The 12,989-nt window shown below is 39.7% G+C and overlaps 1 non-coding gene across 1 annotated transcript; it reads left to right on the forward strand.

Annotated features, from left to right (window-relative positions):
- Nucleotides 1–430: 430 nt before the first annotated feature.
- LOC145037988 (small nucleolar RNA R71) lies at nucleotides 431–537 on the forward strand. Its single transcript, XR_013679094.1, has one exon. It is a non-coding gene; the product is annotated as a small nucleolar RNA R71 (small nucleolar RNA).
- The last annotated feature ends 12,452 nt before the right edge of the window (nucleotides 538–12,989 follow it).

A 12,989-nucleotide genomic window follows, 5' to 3' on the forward strand; every position in this document is an offset into this window, starting at 1 on the left:
GTCATAAGGTAGCCATTCCTTCTTAGGTTTCCTCCAATCTTCATCAATTCTATCTCCACTTGAATAACGTACTTGCGTCTTCCGGTTTTCGTTTTCGTCAAGATCACAATCTTTAGTTAAATGAGGGTCGCTACAGTTATCACATCCCACATGAATGGCATGGATGGATTGGTCTATCTTTTTCATTCTACGATCCATGCTCTCCAATTTCGCCATCATCACCTCCATATCATACGTAGCTGTATTCACCGTCCCTCGAGTCGTGTCATTACTCGGATTATGGATTTCCTTAGAGTGTTTAGAGAATTCTTCTATCAAACCTTTTATGATAGCTGGTGCTTTCTTCGTGAGTGCTCCTTGGGAGTCAAGGAGATACCTGGTTGTTATATTTACCCCATCATAGAAAATGAAGGCTTCCTGTTGCACATATAGGTCATTATGTAGATAATTTCTCAGCAAACTTTTATATCTCTCCCATGCTTCATAAATTGATTCACCTCCTTGCTATTCAAAATTTGCGATGGCTTTCTTTAATGTTGAGACATTCGCGCGAGCGCCGGGGGGGGGGGGGGGGGGAGGGGGGGAGGGGCAGAGTTGTTGAATTAACTCTTCACGCATCTTTGGCCATGTGGTTATTGATCTTGTAGGGAGTGCTTTCAACCAATCAATCGTGGCACCCTTGAATGTAACCGATAGCATCCTTAGTAGCACTGTATCGCGAGGAACATTCGGAATGTTGAATTAATTGCTATGTTGTTGACCTCGTCAAGATGCTTATAGTCATCTTCGTGATCCTTCCCATGAAATGCGATGTCCGTCAGTTGGGCAAGTATGTGGCCCTTCAGCCGAAACTTTGTTGTTGCTAGAATGGTGGGTTGCACAAGACCTGGTCCAATATCATCACACATCCTCTTCTTGTATTCCTCCATGGATATGTACATGATGTTCGCCATCTAACTAAGTTTCTCTCTCCTCTTCAAGTTCGGGTGTTTTGGGTTTGTTTTCAGTTGCCTTGTTTTCTAGAGTTCACTTAACGCTTTTGAAACCGCTTGATTCCCCGATTGCTTTGTGTTTCGTTTTCCAAAAATTTGATTCTGAGTCTTCCAATGGTGGTACTATTGGAGATTTTGAACTTCACGTCATAAACTACCTAAAACAAAGGAAAAAAATACGCGTAAAACGAACAAAAATGCAGGAAAAACGTAATTGGAATCACGAGAAACATGGCGTGTTCAAGGATGACCACAACGTCTTCAACGCGAAAATATACTAAACAGAAAAGAAAAATAAAACAGAAAAACTTGTAACTTTATTTGAGATAAATCTCACACAAAGGATCGATAACAATTATAAAATAAAGTTAATTATTTAGAACCGTTCACCGGCAACGACGCGAAAAACTTAATACTTGTGAAATATACTAGTTTTAATTATAACTAACTTAAACAAAAACCAACACACGATAGGCAGTGTACCTAATCGAATAATAGTTTAGTGTAGGTAAGTAAGGTATCAAACACAGGGAACGGTAAACAATGAAAACTATTAGTAATGTTAACTAATTTAAAAAATTATTAAGAAGGGAGTTTTCTCTAGTTTTGCAAGACTAGAAACTTAAACAATCAATTAAGCAGTTAAGATAAAAAGCAATTAAAACCTAATTGAATGAGAAAATACTAATTGATTCAAGTATATTAAAGAGACTTCCATTTAGATTCGATTCACTTATTCCTATGGTTAATTTTGTAGCAAGTGCAATGGATTAATGTATCATTAATTACCGATTTCTAATGTGATTAGGTTCATGTTCACTACTACTAATCCTTTAGCAAACAAGTCAATTCAAGTATTGATCAATTGATTAAACTAACAAAATTCCTAGTGTTAAGTTTGTATCATGCAAGACTTGTAATAATAGTTAATTAAATTGGTTGGTTGAATTAACTTATATATGGTTGGTCATCATATATAACTCATACATTAATTTACTTATTTTCAAGTTATCCCTAGGTTATGTTCACAACACTAGGCTTACAATCTTGATGGTCACAAAATCATAAGAGGCAAGCAATGTAGAAAAATGTTCATGCAATCTCAATAAACTTATTAATCAACAGAAAACAATTGTCATTAACACATAAGGTTCTTTCAACAAGCTTAACATGATAAATAATCAATAAAACATAATCCACATCCACTAGATCAAACCATAATCATAAGATCCTCTACTCTAAACGAAAGTAGGGTGTTTAGCCCATAACTTTAGCAGAAACAATCATAAAAATAAAATTGAACATTGCAAACAAGATGTAAACAAGTAAATTAAGTAAAGAGATGTGATTTTGCCTTAGATATCTTAAAACAAAAGCTTCTAGTCGAATTTTGTAATCCACAACTCCTTGGGGATGTCTCTGGCCTCCAAAAATTTTTAAAAACCTCCAACATTGGTTAGGGTTTCGAACAAAAACAATCCTTAAATAGAATATGAAAAACAGTGCAACACGGCGTGTTCAAGGACCCAACACGCTATGTTCTTCATTAAAAACGTGTGTACGACAAGTCACAATTCCATCGGGATTTTTCATCTCAACACGTAGTGTTCTGAGATAGCACACCATGTTCTTCTTAAATTTATTCTTTTCTTCAAAATCCAAGATCCAAGCTTCCAATACCGATTATGTTTCCTTTTCCTTCCGAGCATGTCTTTGTTGTTGCAAATGAAATTTTAAACTAATTAAGTACCCTTTGTTCATTATTTGAAATAAGTACAACATAAAATATTAAGATAATGCATGAATTATATGATTAAATATGCAAATATCTCTAGTAGTCTGAGGAAACCTGCTATCGGCTCGATACTCACTAGGTCGGCGGTACAAGCATTGCCACTTGTTTCAGACAAATATAATCTAAAATACATCATACACAAGCATCAAAATCGTATCCCTGAAAATATACCAAATAGTACAAAGCAAAAAAATAAACAAAAAGGAAAGGAAGTGTGATCGCTTGCAGACCAGATAATGGGTGAAGGATCGGTCTAAGAAATGGGCTTTACTAGCAATGGACAACCTCTAAATTCCCCCGGAGTCATGATAACCAAACAAGGGCGGCAGACATATATTCCTTAACAAAAAAGCAACACCAAAAAGTCGCAATCTAACTTAGGTATCAGAGGGCTCTACCGGGGTCCAACCCTCAGTATGGCTGTTTGACCTAGTTTGTGTTATTCTTACGCAGAGTGAATTCCCGGATGCCTATTGGACATGGCACAAATACACAGACAATAGCCTTCACAATTGTACAATCAACATCGCCATACAACATCATATTTGGAAGAAGTGCAATGAGAACTTTCGTGGAGATCATGTAGAAAATCCATGGCATCGTTCGATTTCAAATGAAAAGCAAATTTGGAAAGATCTATAGTAAACCACCAATGGAATCCATTGCAATGGTGGAAAGTGGAGCGAGAGCGACGGATTTGGATAAAACACAAGCAAATAACAGGTTAGAAGAAATCACAATCAATAGTAAATCTACATATCAAGGAGTGCAGATAGGAGTAGCATTACCATGTGAATTAAAAAAGGATTAACAATATTTTTAAAAGAAAATGCTGACATATTCATGTGGGAGGCCGCAGACATGACAGGTGTGCGTAGAAAACTAGTCGAGCACAAACTAAATGAGAAAGTAGGAAGTAAGCCAATTCGACAAAAAAAAAGGGGGGGGGGGGGGTAATAAAAACATAGGAATACATCAATAAATGTCAAGGTCGAAAAATTGGTAAAAGTAGGAATGGTACGGGAATCGCTTTTCCTATCCTGGGTAGCAAACCTAGTCTTGGTTAAAAAAGGAGATGAACAATGGAGGTTGTGTATAGACTTAACGAACTTAAAAAAAAGCGTGTGTAAAGGACTGCTACCTACTACCATTTATCGATGAAAAAATCGAGTCCTCGCATGGGCACAAATGGGATAGGTTTTTGGATGCTTACAAAGGATATCACCAAATACACATGCACAGTGAGGATGAAGAAAAAACATTTTTCCATACAAAGAGAAAGACATTTTGCTATATAAAAATGTCATTTGGATTAAGAAATGCAGGGACAACATACCAGAGGTTAGCAGACAAAGTTTTTGAACCACGTGTTGGGAAGAACATCGAAGTCTATGTGGACGACAAGGTCATCAAAAGCAAAAACGATAGTTGTTTTATACATGACATATCGGAAACGTTTGCTATCTTAAGAGTCGTGAATATAAAGTTGAACCCCTAAAAGTGTATCTTTGGGATATAGAAAGTAAAATTCCTAGGCCAATTCATCACAAAGGATTGTATAAAGGTGAACTCCAAAAAGGTAGAAACGCTACTAAAAATATTGTCCCAAGGACAATGAAAGAGGTACATGCATTAAACGGAAAATTGGAAGCATTAGGGCGGTTCTTGGCCAAATCTGCAGAGAAAACATACACTTTCTACAAAATGTAAAGAAGAATATTGGACAAAAAGACTTTTCGTTAGATGGAAGAGGCCGAGAGTGCATTTTATAAACTTAAAATGGCGTTACCCAAGCTACCCACTTTGACATCGCCGATCCCGAGTGAGATTTTAACCATGTATCTAGCAACATCCAGAATGACAACCCATGCAATATTAGTGGCAAATAGAGAAGACAAAAAAGTACCCATATATTTTCTAAGTTGTATACTGCAAGGAGCAGAGATGGGATATTCAGATATAACGAAACTCGCATTATGCCTAGTCAACACAACAAGAAGACCAAGAAGATATTTCTTGGCACATACCATCGAACTACTTACAAATATGCTATTGCCTCAAGTGCTATTGAAACCAGGGAAGTTAGGAAGACTTGCTAAATATGCAATGGAATTAGGAGATCATGAAATCATTTTCAAACCACGAAGCATCATAAAAGCGCAAGCGCTGTTAGATTTTATCACCGAGATAGCAAGCCATAAAGAAGTGTTGTTAGTACTCGAATCAGATAGTAACATTAAAGACACAAATGGAACACAATAAAATATATGGTGACTATTTCAAGATGGATTCTCTTGTCTAAAAGGTGCAGGATTCGACTTGATATTCACAAGCTCAATGGGGGAAGAGATAACATATGTGTTAAGATTCGAATTTCAAGTATCAAACAATGAATCAGAATATGAAGCACTCAACGCAAGATTGCGATTGGCTATTGAGATAGGGTATGAACACATACACACCTCTATAGATTCAATTGTCATCGTCAACCAAAAAAATGGTTTGTATGAAATTCGAGGAAGGAATTTAGCATAATAGGCAGACAAAGTGAAAACATTAACAAAGCAGTTTAGCAGCTTTAGGCTAGAACATGTGCCGAGGTCGAAAAAACGTACAGACGCATTAAGTAAGCTTGCATCGTCCACTTTACCCCATTTAACCAATAAAGTATTGGTAGAAATAGTACAAGTAAAAGAAATAGAGGAGAATCCGATAATGTCAGTAATAGAAGAAGCCAACAACTGGAGGAAACCAATAATGGAATATATAACTGAGGGAAAGCTACCTCCAGAGGATAATGAAGCTAGGAAACTAATGGTCAAATCACCATCCTTTCTAATAGAAAATGGAATATTATACAAAAAAGGGTATTTAACACCACTCTAACATTGTGTAAATGGTAAGGAGGCAGAACATATCATAAGAGAGAGCTTAGTTTAGTATAAGTAATTAATAAATACTTGCATCAAGGTATACTCGTGAACAGATTGAATAATGTTTGCATGAGGGAGTGGCAGGAGCACATAAAGGAGCATGGAGAATAGTACATAGAATATCGAGGATAGGGTACTATTGGCCGACTATGTATCAAGACATAGAATAAGTTATATATAGTTGTGAAAAGTGCCAAAAACATGCACCAATCCCAAGAAAATCAGCAACAACCCCTGCCTTTCATTCAATCGGGAATAGACATAGTGAGCCCGTTCCCAGAAGCACCCACGAAGGTAAAATTCTTAGTAGTAGAAATAGACTATTTCACCAAATGGATCGAGGTAGAACCATTGGCAATAATAGGCTAAAACAAGATTAAATTCTTTTGAAAGCAAATCATTTGTCGTTTCGGAGTATCACATACATTAATTTTGGATAATGGAGCACAGTTTGCGAATAATCCCTTCCAGGAGTGGTGTGAAGAGCTCTGAATAAGTCAGAGGTTCACTTCAGTAGCGCACCCAAAGGCAAATAGGCAAACAGAAGTCACCAATCGATCAATCATGCATGGTTTGGAAACAAGACTGAACGAGGCCAAATGACAATGGGTTGATGAAATACAATGCATGTTATGGACATACCGAACACCAACGCAAACGGAAACAAAAGAAACACCCTATAGCTTAGTATATAGATTAGAAGCAGTGTTGCCACTAGAATTGATTATCCTCACAAATCGAACGGAAAATTTTGGATGTGGATAGTAATGATGAAAACATAATAACAAACCTGTATGTTTCCATACAACGAAGAGATGTAGCAACAATACAACAAGAACATTAAAAAAATAAAATGGAGAGTTATTACAACCAACGGGTCAAAGGCTAATGTTTCAAAGTGAGCAAGAATGTATTACGAAACAATGAAACTAGTAGGCAAGAGCCGTAGGGAAAACTACATTGAACATGGGAAGGTCCATACATAATAAATGTGGAAAACAAGGACAAGACATACATCCTACAGACAATGGAAGGCGAGATGATACCACGAACGTGCAATGTCAAAAACCTTATGATGTACTATGTTTAAATACCCAAGGAAATGTAGACCAACTAGCACGATAACGGAATGAGCGAAAACTATTGTCATCAGATCCTATCCGTACCACATAAACAATATCACAGATCATGGCAAGACCAACCTCTTTATGACAAATACAAAAAGTCAGCTACCCTCTTAACCCAAGAATAAACTTATTCTTCAAAGCATGTAGCTCAATCCGCCAACTACACTTATGTATACATCGAGTATCATTACTCAACAAATAGGATACTTGCTTAGCCCAAGAATACACTTATTCTTCAAAGCATGTAGCTCGGTCCGCCAGCTACCCTTATGTATACATCAAGTATCATGTTAACATTACCTTGTACGGCCACGTTAAATATAACGGAAAGCAATACTGAGACGTCATCATGCCAGAACTCTGGCCAAGACCCGGCCTTGGCCTAAGTGAGCCAACACCGGGGCGACAGTTCACTTTCCATCACGAATATTCCTCGTGATCTACTCATTTACTCACGACCAATCAGGGCGTGCCATGACAAAAAGCTTAGGTGATGTCCAGAACTAACGTCCCTAGGCAGTTAGTTAACGTGGGCATAATTCTCCCATTTAGAGGCGGCCACATTTCACACTCATTGGACGAGGTCCCCACGATCCGTTAGTAACAGGTATAAAAGGATCTCTTCTGCCTCAAGGAAGGGATCCATCTTATCCCTCACGAGTTTTACCATAAAAATTTTTGTCTCAGAAAACTAACTTGATCGTTGGAGTGACATCCCGGTAGAACACCTAGACGTCCTTTAATGATTCTTCTGTGTTGTGTTCTCAGGAGAGCTTCCACGACAGATCAATAATCCGGCATCCCAATCCTTGTAGAGCATGTCACAACATTTGGCGCCATCCGGACGTATCCTCAGAGTGATACAGCCAATAAACGATGATGGCTCTCAATAAACGAACGATCTAAGCCCAAAAACATCTACAAATGCAGTAGAAAACCTATTTCGAACACCGATGACTGTAACCAACAAACATCACTGCGAGTATAGAACACAAGATCCAATCCAGGTGCTAATGGCATAGATCCTTCCACCTACAGCAGAAATAGTAAATCTAGTATTCCAAAGCAATCTTTGGTAACTTTCTTCAGATGGTTCACTGCTTCACACGACGATATCACATCTCGATCTATCGCAGAAAACTCAGTATGACTTCATATAGGTACTCACTATCTCTAACTCTCGTAAGAGGAATACACCTCACCATGCGGAAGACGAGATAGAGGTACTCTTGAGAAACCTACTCACTATTAGTTTTAGAGCATTGATCCTAGACCATCAAACTGGGATCCACGAGACCCACTCCATATATCTGGATTCATTCGTAACACGAAAGTCCATCGAATATACATTGATAATGGTAGTTGCTCCGATATACTTTATCAACATTGTTTCTAGAAACTACCAGATGCGTGGAAGGAAGGGCTACAACCCCCAACCAGTGGACCATTGGTAGGATTCACCGGGCATAGCTTGTGGCCATTAGGCACTATTCAACTACCCTTAGCGTTGGTCAGTAACGACGAAAGGGACCGAATCACAAGAATAATCGAATTCTCTGTGATCTGATATCCGGAAGAACACAATATTCTTCTCATACGGTCGACAGTCTCCTTACTACACCTTATACCATCGGCGATACATGGCATCGTTAAATTGAGCACGCACCAAGGATAAGCGATAGTCCTCGCCAAGAACACCAGGGCACAACATTGCCACTAGATCATATCCACTCTAGAGCTTGTGCGAGCGTCAAAGAAGTCCAAGGAGGGATGTTCCACTGAGCAACACCAGATAAACATGGAATATCTAGAATATCTCGTGAGAATCGGTAATCATTTATTAGACGAGATCAGGGCATGACTGGTAGCACTCCTGAAGTAATACTCTAGTGTTTTCGCCTGGAAACCAACATATCTGACAGGCATTGACCGGCAGATTATAGAACAAATAAAAAAAGACGGGACATGTAGCATAATGGAACAAGGCCATAAACGCAGAAGCGAACGATCTTGTGAACACCAACATGCTAAAGAAAGCCAATGGAGAATGGAGAATGGACATTGATTACTTGGACATTAACAATGGGTCATGGAGAATGGACATTGATTACTTGGACGTTAACAATGTCTTCCCAAAGGATTGTTATCCTCTCCCAGAGATTGATCAGAAGGTCCAATCACTCGAGGATTTTCAACTAAAATGTTTCCTTGATGTGTACAAGGGCTACCATTAACTACAGATGAAATGAGAGGATGAGGTGAAAACTGCCTTCCACACTGAAAATGGCACTATCTACTATCAGATAATGTTGTTTGCGCTAAACAATGTGGGTGCTACTTATCAAAGGCTCATGGACAAAGTATTCACTGACTAAATTGACAGGAATATCGAAGTATATGTTGATGACATGGTAATTAAGAGCCACAATGAAGAAACGTTACTCAACGATGTGAAAGAAACTTTCCAAACGCTAGCTAATGCGAAGATGAAGTTGAACCCAACTAAGTGTACCGGGGTGGAGAAGGGGCAATTCCTTGGGTATCAGATATCCAAGGAAGGGATTTTGCCCAATCCCACCAAAATCTAGGAGTTCCTCGAGTCGAAGACTCCCCACAACCGCAAGGGTGTACAAAAGATCAACGGTAGGTTGATGGCATTGAGAAGATTCATCACCAAATCTGCAAAAAAAGCGTTTCCTTTGTACCAAACACTGAAAGGGTGCCTAGACAAAAGGCAGTTCAAGTGGAGAGAAAAAGCAGATGTGGTAGTGCAACAACTGAAAGATGCCTTACAACAACTACCAACTCTCACCTGCCCGCTACCAGGGGAAACATTACAAATGTATTTAGCAGCTTCCGAAGAAGTAATATCCTCTATGTTAGGGGTGGAGAGAAAAGGTAAGTAGGCTCCCATCCATGTTGTTACTAGGGCCCTACAAGGACCAGAGGTCAATTACCCGGCCTTAGAAAAGTTGTTACTCGCTGTGGTATATCCTGTCAGATGGTTACAGAGGTATTTTCAAGCCCACAAGGTGGATGTTCTGACCAGTTGTCTGATGAAGAGAGTGCAGCGAAGGCCGAAAAAGTTAGGGCGCTGGCCAAGTGAGATATAGAATTAGGCGAACATGATATCCATTACCACCCTCGGACTCGTATCAAGGCCCAGGCCCCCCCAGACTTCCAGATACCATTAAGGGAGTGCCGACGATAATCTCTCTTGATCCCTTAATGCATGAAGCCGACAAGGAACTTTGGAAGTTGTACGCCGATGGTGCAGCGAGTAAGGAAGGCTCATGTGCAGGCCTGATAGTACAAAGCCCCAAGGGTGAAGAGATCACTTACACGTTGCAATTCAACTTCTAAGTCTCAAACAACGAGGCAGAGTATGAAGTTGTCACATCCGCTAAGGGAGTGCCGACGACAATCTCTCTTGAAATTCTAGATACCATTAAGGGAGCGGCGACAACAATCTCTCTTGATCCCTTAGAGCCTGAAGTCGACAAGGAACTTTGGAAGTTGTACACCAATGGTGCAACGAGTAAAGAAGGCTTAGGCGCAGGCCTGATAGTACCAAGCCCCAAGGGTGAAGAGCTAACTTACGCACTACGATTCGACTTGCAAGTCTCAAACAACGAGGAAGAGTATGAAGCACTCCTAGTAGGTTTGAGGCTAGCCAAGGAGGTTGGTGCAAAACAACTAATGACTCTCAACAACTCATTACTTGTCACGAACCAAATAAATGGAATGTATGAGGTAAAGTACTCTAGGATGCAGAATACCTAGATGTAGTCCGTAGCTTAACCATCACATTCAAAAAAAAATTCAATAACACAAATCTCCCGGGGAAAGAATGCAAGGGCACACGCTCTCATCAAGCTAGCCTCCACTTCATATGACCACTTAACAAAGAAAGTGCTGGTTGAAGTACTCCTGGAGAGAAGTATTGATAATCAAAGGGTTAATATGGTATCGACTATGCCAGAATGGAAAACAACCTATATCAATTACTTACGCCATGGCGTACTCCTGGATGACCCAGAGGAGGCGAGAAAAGTTAGAAGGGTGTCGTATTTTGCAATCAGGGACAACCAACTATACCGAAGGGGGTATTTAAGCCCATGGATCAAGTGCGTATCAAAACAGAGGGGAAAGAGTTCCTAAAAGAAAGTCATTATGGGGACACGAAAGCACATGAAGGAGATCGTGTGCTCACTGGGAAAATACTCCGCCTAGGGGTATATTGGCCAGACGTGTACACACTGCCACAGCCCTAACCAAGATATGTAAAGAATGCCAAGCATTTTCTCCTTTCCAAAATCACCCATCCATGTCGTTAACTAGCATCACCAGCCCCTAGCCCTTCCATCAATGGGGGATAGACATAGTGGGACCATTCCCACCAGAACTGGGGGGGGGGGGGGGGCGTGAAGTTTTTGTTGGTGGTCGATGATTATTTTACCAAATGGATAGAGGCAGAACCGCTGGCTATCGTTACTGGAAAGAAAATGATAAAGTTCATGACCAAGAACATCTTGGCTCGTTTTGGTCCTCCTAGAATCCTCATAAGTGATAATGGCATGCAATTTGCAGGAAGTCCCTTCAAAGAGTGGTGTGAAGGCAAGAAAATTCATCGTCGGCTCACGTCAGTAGCACACCCTCAGGCCAACGGATAGACTGAGATATCAAACAAAACCATAGTCAATGGTTTGAAGAAAAGGCTACTCCGATCAAAGTTCACCTGGGTAGATGAGCTCTCGACCGTATTGTGGTCATACTGTACCACAACAAGGTCGATCATGGGAGAAACACCATTTAGTCTAACCTCTGGGATGAAAGCAGCACTCCCATTCCAAATAGTGGCCAACTCCCTGTGAACCGAGAGTTTCAAGGAAGTAGCCAACAAAGAAGGGCGACACTAGGACCTAGATATGCTCGATGAAAAACGTGAGGCAACACAGATGCGCCAGGCGCTATACAAATCATGAACTAAGAACTATTACAAGCGTTAAGTCCGGGTCAGGAATTTCAAAGTTGGAGAATGGGTGCTAAGGAAAAATGAGTCCATTCTTGCCGAGCCATTAGGGAAACTCAGTGTTACTTAGGAAGGAGCGTACAAAATTGTGGAAGCTCATAAGAACGGTGATTACGTCCTAGAAGCTCTGGATGGGCGTGCCATTCAAAGAACTTGGAATGCGTAGAGCCTACTTCATTTTTATTATTAAAAATGAGTGTTAAAGATAGATTTAATGCCAGCAAAGGCATTGTATATTAGTTTTGAAATGTAAATGTAATCAGCAAAAAATTAATTTACTACTTCCAGTCTCATATCACTCCAACAACAAAACTAGAATAAACGGAAAGGGCAATTCAGATGCTCCTTATTTTCAAGCTTGAAAGTAAAACAAAGAGGTTGTGTACATTTACCATGTCACAACAAGGACTGATCATCCAACGTCACACGAGCGAAATTGTTACAAGGAGGTAGCCATGGAGTTTGTATAAAAAGCCTCTTAACCTTCCTCCCAAAACATGTTCATCAATTACATTATAGCAAACATATAAAAGAACATGTGACATAAGTGTAGAAGAGTCATAACCTTCCACTAATGAGAAAAACAAAACCGAGTGAGCCTCAAGATGACGATCTTGGCTACACCCAGGGTCTTTAAGAAACAAATTAGAACAAATTTCTCAAAGACCAACATTAGTAAATCATAAAGAGTTCACCAGTAAAAGAACTCAATTTAGGGGTACAAGCAAACCCTGCGTAAATACCATGTGATGGCCAACATAAACCATACACAAAGCAACCAAACAACAAGAATATATGTGGTAGAGAAAAACATTCATACCTAATAATCAAAAGTAAACATTCCCAGACTTTTAGTCTGCCACCGAGGTCAGCAAAGACAAAACACAAAGAAAGACATAGAAAATGTTGTTAAAAAATATTACATCATAGAAAATTAAGCGAGCAGCACTACTTAGGGGAAAAGGTGTTACGATCACCTGGGGAAGAGCTTCAGCCAGGGCCTGACCCATCACTCTGAGCGTCTTGGAAAAGGTTATGCAGCCCGGCTATGTCCAGACTACCCAAGTAAAGATATCCAGCAAAATATGTTTCAGTAAAAGTTGTCATGGC

This window comes from Lactuca saligna, chromosome 3 (assembly GCF_052625555.1).
Source record: "Lactuca saligna cultivar CGN05327 chromosome 3, ASM5262555v1, whole genome shotgun sequence".
Taxonomy (NCBI): domain Eukaryota; kingdom Viridiplantae; phylum Streptophyta; class Magnoliopsida; order Asterales; family Asteraceae; genus Lactuca; species Lactuca saligna.